This window comes from Camelus bactrianus, chromosome 11, assembly GCF_048773025.1.
Source record: "Camelus bactrianus isolate YW-2024 breed Bactrian camel chromosome 11, ASM4877302v1, whole genome shotgun sequence".
NCBI classification, from domain to species: Eukaryota; Metazoa; Chordata; class Mammalia; order Artiodactyla; family Camelidae; genus Camelus; species Camelus bactrianus.
Genome location: NC_133549.1, coordinates 48,739,037 through 48,758,329, shown reverse-complemented (window position 1 = coordinate 48,758,329; position 19,293 = coordinate 48,739,037).

The following is a 19,293-nucleotide window of genomic DNA, read 5'->3' as shown; positions in this document are numbered from 1 at the left end:
TAAGCATATAAAGATATATTCAAGACTATCATTTTGGATTATCATATGCCAGGGAGTGAAATCAAGGAAGAACAGGAAGGAAAAGGCAGGTTAAGTTCAAATGCAAACAAATACATCATTTAAGTTCAAACTTTAATTTAATATTAAAATATTTTTAAAAGATGCATTTGATTGTGTTGATGTAGAATGAAAAATTTAGAAGTCATCCTTCCCAACGCCAACTCGAGGTGGTGAGACTTAGGTTAAGAGCCTAAGAAGAAAGAATTCAAACTCCAATATCAGGCAGTTCCAGGGCACCGCCTCCTGCACCCCTGGCCTGCTTTGCTGCACAGTCTCTCTCTGCAACTTTCTGGAGGGAATGCCCTCCATCTGCCCTGTGACACATCAGCCATGAGAGAGAATTAGCAAGCCAACCACAGGTGTGACCCCCTTGATTAGATTTCTCCACCAAGGACCCCGTCAAGGGCTGGTTTCATTCCTTTATGTTGCTGCTCAAATCACTGCATGGTTAAATGTTTAGTTGTTTACTTTCTCTAAGCTTTTTCTAATCTCACTGCTGCATACTTATGAAACTAGGAGTCAGTGAGATGATCGAACAGCCTTCATTGTAAGGCAGCATCCCCGCCACTCATTTGACCATGGCATTGGAAAGAAAGGTCGTTCATTGAACACATTCAGATGGGTGCTCATGAGACATAATCATGACTGAATGAATGTAGTAGGCAAAGAAAAGAAGGAAAAAAGAAGTCATTCAGATGTGGTAAATGATGCTAAACATGTTCAGCATATTTTACCTTATAAAGTAACAACATATTAGAGACTTAAATCATATTAATTTATTAGGATCTATATATCTTGAATCTTACATTTTTGTTATAAATTTGGATATAAAATATTTTAATACAATAAGTAAATTTTTCATTATTTATCACAAATCCTCTAATTATTACATATATTTCTGGCTTCTGGTACAGTACCAAGATTATTCTTATATTTATTTTCACTGTGGCATTATTTAAAAATCCCAGCTCACACAAGCCCACAGGAGTAAAAGATAGAAGCACACAGGTTTTTGTCTTGAGATATTTGGATATTCTTAAATTGGACTAATCCAAAAGTATTCATTGTTTCATCATGGACAACCGCCTCTTTCTTTTAAAAGAAACTAAGGACTTTGCTCATCTCCAGTTTTGCAATAGTCCTGCTTTGTGCTTTTTAAGTTAAGATACAGCTTTGAAAACCACAAAAGTATGCTGTTTTGATTAAAACTCTCTAAGCCATAGATTCATGGAAGACTAATTTGTTTCATAAAAATACTGAATTAACAATCAACATTCAGTAGCACAATAACCTTCATCACCCTCCACCACCCTCCTGAAATCAAGAGAGGCCTATAAGTAGGGATTAGAAAGAAAAGTGAGAGTCTGGAGTCACTCTTTGGCAGTTCCCACATCCCAGCAGAATCAAACCCAGGTGATAGGACAGAACTTACCCAGATAAAGGTAAATTTCTTTCTAAAGATCAAAGTATCTAGTCTCTATATTTTAAAAGTTTAATTTCTCTTATTAATATGAATTAGACCCAATTCCTTGCAAAACAATATCCAAGCCATTTCATAGTAAAAATACATTTGTCCTCTCTCTTCCTTGTATTAGTAAGCAATAAACACACTGAAATCACTCTTTTCTAGTCCCCAAATTTCCCCTTTGTCCACCAAAAAGGATTCAGATAGACATTTAAGTCCACACTGACACGACACATTATTGTTAATACTTAATGAATACCCAGTTTTCCCCACTGGAGTATAAACTCTGTGAAGCCAAAATCTTTGTCTATCTGGAAACCCAATATCATTGCATCCCAAGCCTTTTATAGTTTCTGAAATATAGTAGGAATTCAGTATTTGTGGAAACAAGAGGAGGGGCTGGGAGGGGAGGGGAGAGGAAGAAAGGAAAGGAGGAAGCAAGCAAGCAAGCAGGCATATAATTATAAATGATGGCTTCGTATGCAAAAAGTGGTTGGGATTCTTACTTCTGTCACTACTCACATTGTATGAAGGGGGTGGCAAGTCCATTTACCTGCATTTACAAAGACTTCGTTAGCCCTTCAGACATTTTGTTGGACCTTAGCCACAACATAATCATGTTTCCAGGCTAACATCTCTGAAAGAAATTTATTGTGACTTCTGTTTATTTCTAAGCTAAGTATAGGGTACCCACATTTCAAAACAAAACAACAACAACAAAAAGTTTCTCTGAAGTTATCTGAACGAAGAACAGCAAGTTCTGCTTTTATGAGAAAATAGATTTTCTGTTAAATGGAAAATGCGCTGTTTCATAGAGTTCAGCAAAACAGTATTTTTTTTTAAACCTATATGTTTAAATTTAGAGCACTGGAAGTCCAATTTAAGAATGTTTTTTGACCGTGGAATGATCATCTTCACTCAGTTGTGAAGAAGCCAATTTTCAACTACTTTACACTTTCTCAGGGCTGTGTCCTTCTGAGATGGGAAAACAAGCACTGGCACTCTATCCGCCTTTAAAGTTTCTATTACAGTCTGCATAATCATTTCAAGAGTACTATTATATTTTAGCACATTTTCGGAAAAGTTACCATACTCAAAAATAACAGCTATTGTTAACATCCTCTTTCCTTCTTAGCAAGATGGATTTTCCCCTGCCTTTGCTCACCAGGAACCCTTTCTCATTGTTTGAAGTCACTTTGAACTGAAGAAGTAATTCTCCATCCCTGCTGATTTTATCCAAGAAGAGAAGCCCTGTGACAGGACGTCAGTACTTTCCTATCCCTTAACCCTGTCAGACATCATTGATTGGTTATGGCAAACCCAGAACCTGGATTTGATCACAGAATTCATATCAACATAGGCTTTCAGGCAGTCACTTGCAATTAATTAAACTGTTCATGTAAGTCTAAACTTTGTCTTGCCATTTTGGTCTAGAAACTACCTGAAAGCAGGCCATTTAGATGTCTTGAGGTTCATTTCAGTTCTACTATCCATTCTTATCTACAAATCATTTTACCCCAAGGATTTAGGAAAGACAACTCAATCTTCTATACTCTAGAATAATAAAATGTCAACATTCTTCATGCTGATGCCAGCAATAAAGTTAGAGAGCAGTGACTAGGAACAGGCTTAAGTAGTAGGAGTCTTGTGTCCTAAAGACTTTAAACCCTCTTCATCTTTTGTAAAATTGTACTCAAACTCCATGATCTGAATTACACTATCCTTCCCCAAGCCAGCCTTTCAATGATCAAGATTGCAGTGGTCTATTTTGATCTTGTATACAAACAAGAAAGAGTAAGGGCATGAGAAGTAGGTAAGATATATGTTATTAGAAATTTGGAGTAAAGTTGGTCTTGGGCAGAGTGGAGTGGAAAAGATACCCTAAGAAGAAAGGGAGAGAGTATAGAGCTAAGCCTGATATACAGGTTGACTGAACATAGGACAAGGAAGGAACAAATGCTGCTGCAAGATGCAAGATCCAGGAGTGGGAGCTCTTGAAATTGAAGAGAGGATGGGAGAGAGAAACTCCGCTTCCACATCTTGGTTCTAGCTATACAAGAGCCATGTCGTTCCCACTGGTGAGTGATGTGATTGGCAGTGTGACCAATGGTATATCCCACAATGATACATATGACCAATAATATATACACCCAGCTGGGTGTTAACCTTTGGAATCTCCAGATATTTGGCTTGTTCTATTGCAGATATCAGCTGGGGCAATAGAACAAACTGAGTCACCTCAAGTACTGATACCCCAATACCAAGAAAAGTTACCCCAATACCCAGAAAACCCTCCAAAGTCAACCTTAGCTGCAAAATATTTGAATCTGTGACCCTAGAACTATATTTACTAGATCCTTACTAGTTTCCCCCTTCACATCATTTCACTTCATGTGCTGGGGATGATAAAAATGATGTCACGAAAGGGATGTTGCCAATGACGGTGCTCCTTGACCCTGATCTTACAGAGAAGTATTGGCGTGGAGACTGCATGAAGCACGGCTGCTCCCGCGAAGTCAGGCTCATGGCTCAGTGTGCCTGCCAGGTGCACATGACGCAGGGAACCTATGAGGAGTATTCAGTTTGGAGGCAGGAGAGATGACATACTCCTCTTTAAAGAAACCCCTGAAGGATAATCAAGTTGTGATGGCTCCCAAAAGGAGATAATATGCAGTCTGCAACATGGGATTCCTCCAGAAGGTCAAAGCTTCTTGCATTTCTCATATCTGTACATATGTGTTTATTAATTTGAAGAGTAAAACAAAAGCTTAATTTAGTCAAAAACACTTTTAAATTATATGTGAGTAAAGCATGTGGACAGAGGGTGAAAGAAGCAACGGCTACAGCCTTCTAGTCAAAATCTATCATATTTTACCTCGAAAAGTGTGGTGTCTAAGGCACTTTTCCATCTGTGTTTGTGTATTGTGTTATAGTCTGTTCATCACTCAAGCTTTCATTTGATGACACAATATATTTTTTATAATTGAAGCTACAGGAGAGGGATGTCTCCTCATTACAGAGTAAACTGGAGGAGGAATCGGGCATTTGTTTGAGTTGATAATCTTCAGAGCCCAAACCCAAGCAATAATCACGCATCCCCACCATTTTACTCTGTTGTATGGAAGTGGGAAGAACGTAGCCTTGGTCAACGTTTTTAACAGGCTAAAATTTTATCAAGTTAATGTGTTTTAAATGAATACGTGTTCTGTATAAGACAAAAAATACTATTCATTGAACTACAATAGAATATTTGGGTAGAAATAAATTTCTTTGTACATCTATTTTTTAATCCCTGAACATCCATGATCAAAGCTGTTTAAAGAGTTGAAATTACTGACATGAAGTGTTGGTTTCTTGTACAACCTTGGAAACCAAGGTTGTACAAGAAACTGGGTCTTTCCAACCCAGTATCCATGGCAGGCATCATTTGAGTGGTTTCCACAACCATGGGAATAAGTCTGCCCCAAGCCACCTACATCACTCACCGACACCCCATTACAAGCATACCTGCTATGCAGTGTAGTTTCAGATCACCTAAAATCAACTGGAACTGTAAATGTTAATCGCATTACCAAACAAGTGGGCACCATATTCTGGCCAAGTTGACATCTGAAATTTAATCATCACATCATCCTACTGATGTCTTAAATTGTTGATCTTTTAGAATTTAATTATTTATATATCATTCTACCATTCTAATGATCATCTATCATTAATAAATATATAATTTTTCTTGCTCTAAAATAAATTCAAGAAATGTCAAAATGATTGTTTCATACACTTAGCATAGCCCTTTTAGAAGTAAATGAGAAAATGATGTCACAAGTAAGCTTTAGAGTTGTTTAAAGATAAAAGAAAAAGCTCTAAAATAGTGTAAGGTTCTTTATAAACAGAGGAATAAATTGGTATTTGAAAGGTCAGATATCCAGTGCCACATCACCACAGAGGTACATGACAGGAAATGAAGCAACACAGAAAAAAATCAACACAGACACTATACCCACTACACCAGAATCTTGAGGGTTTTTTTTCTCCTTTTACCTGAAAGAGAAATGTACCTTTTTTTTTTTCAGGAGTTTACATGGTCAGTGATTGCTTTGATTTCAGAAAAAAAGATCAAGAAAAAAAATGAAAGTGCTTCATTATTGCCCAAAATCCAACAATAAGCAGAGCAAATATAGAGCTGATTTATTTTATGACACCACAGAGTCAACAGCCCATTGTTCTAAAAGTCCCTCTCATTTACTCATTAATGTTATTGAACATCATAGCATGCCTGCTACGTCCCGGGCCCTCTTCTAGAAGGTGCTGGCAAGGCAGAGATGGCAGGGATCCTAAGAATAAATTGCTTGTGTTTATAAAATAACCATGAAGCAGAGAGATAACATTTTATTCTCTGCATAAATGCATAAACATTGCCTAAAAGGCTCCTACCACCTGCCAGACAGGTGAATCAGCCAAGCTGGGTATGTTTAGGAACATCCCTCTTTGAAGTATGCCTACCTCCCGACATGCCCACCGTCCATGCTCCCAAATCCATTCTTTTGGTCTCTCCTGGTCCCTTGGAGTTTTTCCTCAAAATAGCATGGATTATCATTTATTTGTTTGCTTTATCATTTATCTGTTTACCAGTATATCCCCTGCTCTTGGCACAGAAAAGGGCAAGATGTTCACAGTTATTCATTGAGTGAATGAATGAATGGCCATCATAATTACAGATACTCCCAAACCCGCCCTGGTTGGGGGGGTTAAGGAGAACATATCCTATGCCTTGATCAAACAGGCATCCTCAACCGTGGGCTGTCTGTATTATCATCCCCATCTTTGAATCATGCCATGCCAAGAATAATGGGGATGCTTTCTTAATTTGAGAGGATTAAGCTCTGCTGCCCTAAGGCATCTGCTGTACATCATAAATTAACTTATCCCTTGTGCATCTAGAATGTTCTGCATTATCCTTCACAAATCTGAGAAAATGGTCACTCAAATCATTTTCTGGGTTCCACTGAGAAAGTGCTGAGTGGATACACCCCCTGTGGCTTGGTGGGAAGCTTTCTAGACTGCATAAATGCAGTTACTCTGAGCAAGTGTAGATAATTACTCTTCACTCCTGGCTGGTTCCCTCCATTTCCTTCTATCCCATTTAACACTGACCATTTTCACTCTGTATTGAAGGCAGGAACATTTAACTCTATTATTTTAAGGCATCACTATTCGGTAACACTGCTTCCATCCTTCTGTCAAACGCCTCTTTGTCAACTTTTCTCCTGCATCGTTATGGAGCCCAAGGCAGGGGGAGGTCCCTACTTCTGGTCCCTTCTTAGAGTAGCAGTGTTCTTCATGCAGTTTCTGACATTTCTGAGTTAGCCATTGAGGACAGTCAATGTCAACAATTGCCGGAGACAAGGGAGGTGGGGTGAAACTAGAAGCCCTCGATCAAGTCTGCCGCAGTGTATATGGACTTAATTCAGGGACAGCCAGGATAGCAGGTGCAGGAGGGAGGGCGCAGCACTGAGTGTTCCCCGTGTAGGGGACGCCTGCCGGCCGGCTGACTCAGCATTATCTTCTCCTTTCATCACTCTCCCGAGAAAAGCAGGACTCCCTCTCCCTATGTCATGCAGCTCTCGGTAGGAGCCCAAATCTCAAAGCAGCTGGGACGGCAAGGTGAAAACAAGGATGTTTGATCACTTCATCTGAAGACTTGATACCAAGTGGAAGAGAGCAGCCTTCCTTTTGCTTCCATTAAATTAAAAAAAATGGCTCAGCAATCTGCTTAATCAGACTCCAACTTGGCTATTTTCTCAGCTGTTTTACCATTTTAGTGTTGCCACCATTCTTTTGAGATAGATATGACAGGAACAGTGCAACCTGGATGTCTCTCCAGGAACAATAAGTAGAGAATTATTATAGACACAGGAGAGGTACACTTTCCATGTATCCCTATGGTGCGACTGACTTTCTAAAGTTAAGATCCTCGTCTAAAATTCCAAGCAAGGTACATAGGTAACAGTCGAGAGTTGTTTGCTAACGCCACTCCAAACACCTACAGGAAAAGGTAACGCTGATAAAGAAATGACTGGGTGAGAGTTTTTCTTTGTGTGTGAGAGATGTTTGTCTTTGCCTAATGGGTTTAAAAAAAGAAGATCAGCTCTCCACAGATTGCTCCTTTCCTCTCAAAAACCAAGCCTGTTGTGCATGTGTGGACCAGAGCAAGTAGGTCCCCATTCCACGTGGATAACTGAGGAAAATGAGACAAAGTGCACTTCTGCACTGCTTGATGATTTTTCCATTCAGAGGAGCTACTGGAATAATCATGTATTTGGTCATCTAAATGCAGTATTTACTAAACATAAATATATACTATAATAGCAATAAAAGCAAATACTATGAGTGAGCAGGCACTATTCTAAGCATTTTCCAAGTATCAATTCATTTCATCCTCCCAAGACCCCCATGCAATAGATGCTACTATTAATTTTGTTTTACCTATCAGGAAACTAAGACAGTGAGAGTCAAGTCACCTACCTAAGGTCACACAACGAGTAGATACAGTTGTCCCTCGGTGCCCATGGGGGATTGGTTCCAGGACCCCTCTGAATAGTGAATACCCAAATCCACGGATGCTCAAGTTCCTGGTGTGAGATGGCAGAGTACCTACGGGTCAGTGCCCCTCTGCATCCGCAAAACCTACAGGTGAGGAGAGCCGACTGTATCTTGAAACAATTTTTAAACAAAGACAGGTAAAGAATAGTACCTCTTGCCACTAATTTTTGTTTCCATCACCACTTAATTAAACCTTGGGCTTAGGAAAATTTTTATTTTCTCAAAAAAAGAAAAAAGAATCCCTGCCTGAGGCCAGAGCTCCCCTCCTGACTATTTGCAGTCTGCATGTTATGACACAGGGTGCGTCCCCCTATTGACTTGGTTAATTTGGGCTAGTTCTCATTAGACATTCATGCCATGGGTAAAGAAAACTGCTGTCTGTGCATGTGGGTTGTGTTACCCGTGGTGATCCCATACTCTTTCCTTTTCCTGCATCAGAAACAAAAATTGAGACTTCTGAAATCCCCAAGAGTTTCTCCCAAAAGGTCATTCTAGCCATTATCATGTCTCAACCCAAAAACTTCTAAAGGCACTGAGTTGCTGGTTCATTCAAATAGCTCTCCTCCCAGTGCCCAGGAGTTGCCTGCGACAGCCCTTGACCTCTCTGGCTTAGCTCCGCTTAGCAAAAAAAATTCCTTACTGGGGCCTTGCTCCTGGAACAATTAAAAGCATAATTTAGAAAGAGCAGTAGCTTTTAAATACCATCACATACTGCTTCCCTCACTAGGTGCAAATGTCTTATGAATTTTAAGTGAGCCTCCTACCTAAACCAAAGATACAGACCTCAGTCTCCAAAATTAAATTTGCCACATTTTAAAATCCTGAGGAAATTCTAGCTAACAAATGACCTTAGGTGCCAATGTGTACAACAAGGAAAATTTCCAGCTCCTTAGCTTGTGGGTTAGTTCCTACTTTCCTCCTCAAAAATGATGAGGCTAATTGAATTAAGGATTCTAGACTCCCAAGCTTTTAAAACAATGGCCCATTTAGTGCTGGAAACAGTAAACTATGGGAAGGGGCCAAGATGGCGGAGCGGAAGGATGCTCGTAGCTCACGCTCTCCCATGAATACACCAAGAGTGACATCCACGGACCCACCCAGCCACTCAGAACACCTGCTGAACTTTGACAGAACACCGCCTTCTTCAAAAGACAAAACACGCCACAAATCTGATAGGAGAAAAGGAGAAAAGAAGGAAGAAAAAGGAAAACAGTACAGGATCGGTCCCGCGCTGAGGGAGCAGCAAAGGAGGACTAGCGCTCGTTCGCTGGGTCTCCCCCTCTCCAACGGAGAGGCCAGCTGGGACAGAGGGGGAGCCTCAGAAGCTCAGATCTGTACAGAATAGCCCTGGACTGACAGAACTAAGATAAACGGGCACAAAGGGTCCTTGCGACCCCCAGCCCTAGATGTGAACAGGCGGGGGTGGGACGGGACCAGCTGCAGGAGCCGGAGCCTGGCGGAGGACTTGGCCTACTGCACAGAGGCCACCTCAGGGGACTGCAGGGTGCTGTGCGCTATGGCTGGGAGGGGATACAGAGCAGAACAACCTGGGTTCCCCATAAAATATGAAAAAAAAAAGCACCCCTGCTGGTGTGCGCTGGGGGGAGGGGCGCCATAGCCTCTTCTTCCACAGACCTGCGGCGCCATTACTGGCACATTCTCCAGAGAACAGAGGCGGGGCTCGGCCACAGCGCTGTATTCTCCGGTGCTGAGGTGAGGTCAAAACCTGAATCCGTACCCAAGGCCGCGGCAACCTCACAGGCGGAACTGAGATTTGTTTACAGCCCCAGGCAGAGGGGACTGTTCTGCCCAGGTGCCTCTGTGAACTCACACCTCTAAGACAAACGAGCAAGGAGCAGAGTTCCGGCACACAGCAGGGGCGAGCGCCGATGCCGCCGTTTTCTCCGAGCCCGCTTACCGAGTACGGACCCTTTGCGGTTAGGGGAGCAACACAGAACAGGGGAGTGACCTGCCCACCTACCGTGCACCTGCACTTGGCCTGGAACACGATGTTGGGAGGAGACATGACCCACCCGCCTAACAGCACTGGGAGCAGCACAGACCCAGGGCGTGACGGGAGGGCCTCGAATCAGCGGGCGGAATTCGTGCAGCTGGGCAAGGGCAGGAGAGGCAACAACCACAGAACAAACAGGAGGCCCCGCTCAATAGCCAGGGCAGGCTCCGGCCACACCCCCAACCGAAGGGATAACTGGCAAAAGGCCTAGAAGGAAGATTCGGCAACAACTCATACTTAAGAAGGCCTTCTCCACAAAATTATTAAGAGTGCACAGTCTCCATGAGAGCACATCCACTTTTTTTTTTCTTTTTCTTTTTTAATTAAAAAAAAATAGACTTTATTCTTTTAGAGCAGTTCAGGTTCACAACAGAATTTAGCAGAAAATACAGAGAGTTTGTACATAGCCCTCTCTACCCACACATATATACTCCCCTACCCTCAACATCCCTCATCAGTGTGGTGTATTTGGTACAATTGATGAACCAACATGGGCACATTATTATCAACGACAGTCCATAGTTTACATTAGGGTTCACTCTTGATGTTGTACATTCTGTGGATTTTGACAAATGCATAATGACATGTATAGCCACCACTATAGTATCATACAGAATAACTTCATTGCCCTAAAAATCCCTTGTGCTCCATCTATTCTTTCCTCCCTCCTTCCCTCTCCCTAGACCCCTGGAAACCACAATCTTTTTATGGTTTCTGTAGCTGTGCCTTTTCCAGAATGTCATTTGGTTGGAATCGTACAGTTTGTTGCCCCTTCAGACTGGCTTCTTTCATTTAGTAATATGTCTTTTAAGTTTCTTGTATGTCTTTCAAGGCTTGATTTTTTTTTACTGCACATATATTTTTAAATTTACATATATGTACTGTTCATTGTTTCTAAGAACGTTTAGAACTTGAGCTTTTTAAACTTACATAGTTATCAAAGGAATAAAGCCAACCACAAAATAAGAATTAATTCAAAAAGATACATACACCCTGCTATTAACAGCAACATTATTTATAATTGCCAAGATATGGAAGCATCTTAAGTGCACATCAGTAGTTGAATAGATAATGAAGATGCTATACACACACACACACACACACACACACACACACACACACACAAAACTCACCCATTAAAAAAAGGATATTTTGCCATTTGTGGCCCTTCGTTCACTTTTTTCTTCCACTTCAAAAACCAGAATTTTATAACTGGCAGAGACATTTCCATTACATCAAAAACAACAAAATACCTAGGTATAAACTTATTCAAGGAGGTTACCTATACTGTGAAAACCAGAATGACACAAAGAAATGGAAAGATTTCTTGTGCTCTTGGATTGGAATAATCAACACTATCAAAATGGCCACACTACCCAAAGCAATCCACAGATCCAGTGCAACCCCCATCAAAATACTCATGACATTCCTCACAGAACTAGAAAAAACAATTCCAAAATTTATAAGGAACCACAAAAGATCCCAAACAGCTGAGGGAATCTTTTGTAGGTCTCTCTCTCTTTTTTTTTCTCTTTCTTCTTTTTGTTCTCTTTTCTTATGGTTTGATGACTAGAAAGGTCTTTTAACATTTGTTGTAAAGCTGATTTGGTGGTGCTGACATCTTTTAGCTTTTGTTTATCTGTGAAGATTCTGATTTCTCCATCAAGCTGAATGAGAGCCTTGCTGGACAGAGTATTCTTGGTTGTGAGTATTTTTTCAATTTTTCAATTTTTAATCCCTTTTAAAATTTTCTTTTAAAGTATATTTATTAATTTTTAAAAATTTTGTCTCAATTTGATTTTTATTTCTCTTTGTTTTGTTCTATTATTAACTATATTCTGTTTTCAAATCTTTCTTCTTTTAAGTTTTTAAAAATTTGTCTCAACTTGATTTTTATTTCTCTTCATTTTGTTCTTCTGTTATTGATTATACTGTTTTCAAATCTTTTTTCTTTAAAATTTTTTTTAGTTTTATTTACACATCTGCTTTAGATAAACAAACAAACCCCTTCACAATAGATAACTGATACTCCATAATCCATAGTGCCACAGAGATGTAAGTAAAATGAAGAAGCAGAGGAACCACTCCCAATTAAAAGAATAAGAGATATCCCCTGAAAGAATGATCAATGAAATAAACCTTGATAGTCTACTAGATCATGATTTCAAAAAAGGAGTGATCAAAGTACTGAAGGAACTAAAAGAGATTGTGAATAGAGACAGAGCATATGTCCAAAAGGAAATTGAAACTATAAAGAGGAGCCAATTAAAACTGCAAAGTTCATTTGCTGAGATAAGAGCTGAACTAAAAGCTGTAAAAAGTAGGCTAGATAATGCAGAGGAACGAATAAGTGACTTAGAAGACAGGACAACAGAAGTCACCCAGTCAGAACAGTTGAGAGAAAAACAAATAAAAAAACAATGAAAACAATATAAGGGACCTATGGGATAATATAAAGCGTGCCAACCTATTCATAATAGGGGTCTCAGAAGGAGAAGAAAGAGCAAAGGGGATTGAAAAGGTATTTGAAGAAATCACGACTGAAAACTTCCCAAACCTAAAGAAGGAATCAGATATCCAAGTACAGGAAGCACAGAGGGTCCCAAATAAGAAGAACCCAAACAGGCCCACACCAAGACATATTATAATCAGGATGGCCAGGGTTAAGGATAAAGAAATGATTCTAAAGGCAACAAGAGAAAAATAAAGAGCTATTTACAAGGGAACCCCCATAAGGCTTTCAGCTGATTTCTCTACACAAACACTGCAGGCCAGAAGGGAGTGGCAAGATATATTCAAAGCCCTGAATGAGAAAAAGATGCAGCCTAGGATACTTTATCCAGCAAGGCTATCCTTTAGAATAGAAGGAGAGATAAAGAACTTCACAGACAAGCAAAAACTAAAAGAATTTAGCAACACTAAACCTATGCTAAAAGAAATATTGAAAGGTCTACTCTAAACAGAAAAGAAGCAGGATGTTACAGAAAGGAGAAAACTGTAATTGGAAAGGTGATAATTACAATGAATTACAACAGAATAAATATGAAATTGTAAAAGAAGACATCTAAACCATTAAGGGTGGGAGAGGGGAGCAAGAAAATATAGTTTTTTTCTTTTCTTTTTTTGTTCTCAGTAGGATGGGTTTGAGCTTATATTACTATAAGTTTAAAACAAACAAATACAGTAATGGGTTAATATATATACAAAATAGGGTAACCACAAGCCAAAAGCTTACAATAGAGTCACAAAAACTAAAAAGAAACCAAGATAATACAAAGAAAAATTATCAAACCACAAAAAAAGAAAGAAAGGAACAAAGAGGAAATACAAAATCAACTGCAAAACTAAGTTCAAAATGGCAATAAACACACATCTATCAATAATTACCATAAATGTCAATGGACTAAATTCTTCAATCAAAAGACATAGAGTGGCAGACTGGATAATAAAACAAGAACCCACAATATGCTGCATACCAGAGACCCACTTTAGGGAGAAGGACACACATAGATTGAGAGTGAGAGGATGGAAAAGGATATTCCATGCAAATGGAAATGCCAAGAAATCAGGAGTAGCAATACTGATTTCAGACAAAATAGGCCTCAGAGGTAAAGAATGAAATGGTCAGCTACTTGCCTGGAGGTTCATGGGGAGGGGAGATTTTAGCAAACCCAGTTTGGGGGGGGGTTGTTTTATTTTGTTTTGGGAGAAGGCCATTGTTTTTGATAATGAAAAAGGGCTCCTTGTAACAATCATCATAATGTTTGTCTAGCAGAGAACTTTGGACACATTATGTGACTTTCCGGGCAGAAATAAACAAGATTTGAGGCCCCCATTTATACTTACAGCTGTGACACTTTAAGGATCCAATGAATACCAAAAGCACCAACATAGGTCACAAATGATACAAGCAGAGCAGCATACCTTAAGGGTGGGTGATTTCTGAGCTGACTTTATCCTGCTACATCCAAGCAATATGAATTTGTTTATAGAAACATGTCAGTTTCAACCTTTTCAGTATTCCTGACATTTACTTAGACTAGAGGAACAAACAGGAAGTTTCTCTGTCACCTACAAAAGCAAAGCAATCAAATCATCAGACCATCTCTACTGCAGAGTATCAGACCAGCCAACTCCATGCCTCTTTAGAAATCCAGCATGATTCTGGAACTTTCAGAGACCCAAATATAAACTAGAATATAAGGAAAGCCGGAGCCTTATTTATCTTGCTCACAAGTATGTTGCAGGTGCCTGGAAGTGTGCCTAGCAGATAGGAGGAACTGAATATACTGACTGAACGTTGGTGAATGAATGAGTCGGGACAACAGAGTTCTGAGTCTGGTTCTATAATAGAAAAGAACAAATCTGTCTCCATATTACATCTGTTGCTTTGGCTTTAACCCTGTGCTCAGTTTCCTAGGCTTAGTCCTGATGGTTATGCACATTTAGTAAAAGAATATTGCCTATAGCCTGAAACATACAGGAGAGCCTATTCTCAAGGTTCTGATCTTTAAGGGTATTAACACTTCTCCATTCATATAGAGATAACAAGTTGCAGAATAGAAAATAACATCTGCTTTGTTGGAGGTTTACAGGGACACCATGACCTAACCCACGTGGACAGCTGCAAGAACAAACGATTCTGACACTAAGAAGTTTGCAACAACCACAACCCCTCCCCCCCTTTTTTAGTATAAAAGGAGCCTGAATTCTGACTTGGAGAAGATGGTTCTCTAGGACATTAGTCTGCCATCTTCTTGGTCCACTGGCTTTCCAAATAAAGTCATTATTCCTTGCCCCAACGTCTTGTCTCCCAGTTTATCCCTTTGGCCTGTTGTGTGGTAAGCAGAATGAGTTTGGACTCGGTAACACTACCACTTCATGTTTCCTACTGTTGATTTAAACAGATGGTAAAATCTCGATCCTCAGAATTGGAGCAAGTAGGGGTGTAAGATCTAATTTTTAGACTAGTATACAGCAATAGATATCATATAGGAGGCCATCTTCATGGCCTATTTATACCAACAAGATGAAGATGCTCCCCAAATACTCTGTCAACTGAGGAATAGGCTAGATCTTGCTCTCTCAAGAGATCATTGGTTCCAACAGGATTCTGAGATTCTAGAGTCTCCACTCATGATCATTTTGTTGTGTTTGTATCATGGTCCAATTTTAGATCAACTGCTTCCATGTAGTAAGTTTTCCTTATTCACCAACTTCTCCCAACTCATAGATTTTCCTCCAAAACCTTTACTGTTTAGAGGCATACCTCATTTTATTGAGTTTCCCTTTATTGCATTTCACAGATACTGAGTATTTCACAATTGACGGTTTGCAGCAACCCCACATTGAGCAAGTCTATTAGAGCCATTTTCCCAACAGCCTCTGCTCACATTGTATTGATTCTAAAAATATTTCAAACTCTCCACCAGCAAAAAGGTTAGGACTCGCTGATGGCTTAGAGAATGGTTAGCATTTTTTAGCAATAAATTATTTTTAAATTAAGGTATATACATATTCTAGACACAATACTATTTCATAGTTAATAGACTACAGTATAGTGTAAACATAACTTTTATATGTACTGGGAAACCAATAAATACATGTGACTTATTCTACTGCAATATTTGCTTTATTGCAGTGGTCTGAATCCAAACCTACAATATCGCTGAGGCATGCCCATATTTTCATAAATAGGTTTCATAATCAGATATATAAAGAGAAACATGGCAACGCCAATTCCACCCCACCGGGGACTAGTTCCTGAAAGCAGGCTTCAGACCTTGTTTTTCAGACAAAAGTAGAAATAATTGGGCTGCACTTAGGTCTATTTTTATGAAATTATTCTGAAGAACAGTCATTATGCTGGGAAGATTCTACCTTATCTATTTCCGTGGGTTTGCTAAAGGAGGACAGTGGTTTGTGAAATAGCATTTGTGAGCTTTTAAAATTGCCACATTTTCTGCAGTAGTTGATGTCTTACCTATTTCCGTGGGCATAACCTCCAAGCCCAAACTTAAAAGAAAAATATCCATCAGTAGCTCTGCTTTAATAACAATTCTTCTCTACAATGTCCAGAACTCTTATGACATGTTCAGAAAAAATAATCCTTATAAATATATCAATTCACATCATAAAAGCAACGTTATGACTATTAGACAGTGAGGTAGTCTGTCTGTTGGTGGGACATTTGTTTTTCTGATGAGTCTCTAAAATGTGCTCCAGAGCAGAGAGAGATTCATGCTGAGTAGGATTTCCCAGCAGGGCTGTTCCGTATCCTGAGATTTGCAGTTACCTCAGCAACTTTCATGTATGCAAGTGGTTTAGGGCAACTGGATGAGTTTCCAGACCAAAGACATTGGCTCTAATCCTGGACCTGCTGATAGAATTCACTTCCTTTAAATAAATTTCCTCATCTCCAAAATGTGTGGGTCGGACAAGATGATTTCGAGGGTTCCCCAGAAGCCTCAAGCTCTAAGGCTCCTACTTCTACTGCCCCCTCCCCATTGAATCTGCACACCTACTTCTTCACTTCTTCCCTGCCCATTGCAAGCCCCACTGGAAACAGGGTGACTACTCAGACTGGTCTAAGCACCAGACTTGAGGATACTGACAAGGCCACTTTCACTACTGACCAAGGTCACCGTGCGGTCGGATGCACACTGGGAAGTGGGATGCCCTTCGCAGTAGCTCTCCTTTCCTGCTCCCAGACGTGCAGATGACGTGCAAAGTTGGCCCAAGGCTTGTTTTCTGCACGGCTCTGCCCTCTCTTCTCTATGCATAGCTGAGCCCCAGCCCATGTGCCATCTAGGCTATTTTAGGCATTGGATTGTAGACAATTGCAGTTTTTCTTACAGTCTCTCTCTCTGTAGTTCCACGCCCCTGCAGCTGGCAGATATGATGGACCGGGTATAACTAGCAGGCGGAAAATTAAAAATTAGGCTTATATAGTCCCATTAGCTTTACCAGAGTTCATAGGCTGAGACCTCAAGCCCAAACCCATTTTCAAACATAGCTTTGTCAACACACTTTCTGTGTGTTCTGTGTGGGTGTACCTCCCCAGAGAACATTCCAGGGAGGAGTGGAGCTGGGCTGAAGTGAGAGGCAAAAGCTCTCAATTCCTTGGCTTTGACAGTCTGCTGCCACCAGTTAAATCCTAACCAATGAGATGGTTTGGAGAATATCCTTTGATTTCAGAAATAAATATAGACAACAGTTTTATCAGAGGTTAGCTTATACCGTAATTAATGTAGAGTTTGCACAAAATACAAGCTTTTACCTGACAAATGTATGCAAAAATTCATTTGTCTGAACTAGTTCACTAGATGCTCAAGCCTCTTCTTCTTAAAGTATCTCTAGCTCTATTGCTGTCATTTACCATCTGTTTCTCTCTTTGGCTCCCCCCCCCCCCCCCACACACACACACTACGCAGTGTGACAGTGCAGGTATGTCACCGCATCACACTGCGAGGGACTTAGAATCTATCCCTTCCCAGACAAGCCATCCAAACCAGGGAGCCTGCTTGGAACGCCCAAAGGAAAATTGTATAATTGGTCCCAGTTTTTCCTGTCCAGAGCCCACATATACACCCACTAACACACACAGCAGCTAGCTTGCACACTCTAGCATGTTCCCACCCAGTGGGAGCTGTGCGCCTCGGATAGGTTACTGCAGCTACGGAGAGTGAATTGTCTAGGACACATCCCAGGACTGACAAAATGTGCCCGTGGGAGGCAGCTGCCCCATCCGCCCAGTGGAGCTCAGGGTACCCTCCTTGCCAGCAAAGTCGAACTGAACTCCCTTCCAGCTTTTCCTGGAGGTCAGTGTCTCATCATTAATGAAACTTTCCAGGTCCTAGCTTCCCATCCTGTCACGAGGATCCTATCATTTCCACACCATTGACTGGACTTAAACGCTGCTTTGGGTGTAGAAGAAAAAGAAAGCAAGCTGAAAGAATATTCAGCAGCCACCTCCTCAGGCAGTTAGGAAAAGTCAGCTAAAAGGATTATGTCTGGCTTCCCAGAGAAGAAAGGAGCAAGAGGAGAGACAAAAAACATTCGAGAGCTGTCAAATTCCAGAGTTCCTTCCTAAGTCCTTTCTTTCCCCAGTGATAAGTGCAGGTTTCGTCGAAGATTTTTCGTTTTTCCTAACACTCCCTGAGCAAGTCTCAAGCTGTTGTCATTAAGCGACTCTGATGCTTTCTAATGCATAAGCACATTTATAGTAATTAGATGTGGGATGCTTTGTAAGGTTCCAGAACCTTAATGTCAGAGTTTAGTCACGGGAGCTGAGGAGGGTTCTCAGTTACAATGGCTACTCTCTTATACTATCTTTTTTTTTTTTTTTTTCCCCAAGAGGAAGCTGAGACCCAGGTACCATGACAAGCGAGCACAAACCCAGGGCAGAGTTGGCTCCCCAGGGAACCCAGAGAGGGAGAGCTGTGTCAGGGACCACCTTGTGCACTGCACCACAGCAAGGGAAAACTGTGTTGAGGGGAAGTGGGAGAGAAGAGGAAAAACGGGAAATGTGTCCTTAGAGACGGTCCCATTTCACCTCAGTGCTGCCCAGAGGTTCTTGGTGACACTGCATTCCTTAGGAGGATGTGCAATAAGCAGTCATTTGTTCAGGAGTGATCACGTGTGCTCCTTACTCCATCTGGCTTTCTCAATCTGCAGGTAAACACAAACAGCTAGAACTCCTATAGATAGTTTGCTGCCCTAGCCGAGATTGGTCCCAAAGATTAAATTTGTTACATATTGTGAAAATATTACACAGAGTAAAGTCTTCAGTTATGCAGAACGGTATTCAGTGAAAGGTAAAAATCACCTGATTTCCCCCACGTGCTCTTGCCACAGGTAACCACATTTCACAGCTTACATCCTTCAAGAAATGATTTATACTTATGCAACTGATTCTATATATAATACTTTTTAAAATATTCAAGTGGGAATCACACCAAGAACACTGTTTCATCACTTGCTTTCTTAACTTAATATATTTGGACACTTTTCTGTATGGGTACACTCAGATCTAATTCGTTCTTTTGAAGAGCTGAAAATTGTTTGGGCAGACAGTAGTTTAATGAGTCCTCTCGGAAGAGACCATTGGCTGACTCTCCATTGTTTGTTCTTACGAGCCATGCTGCAGTTA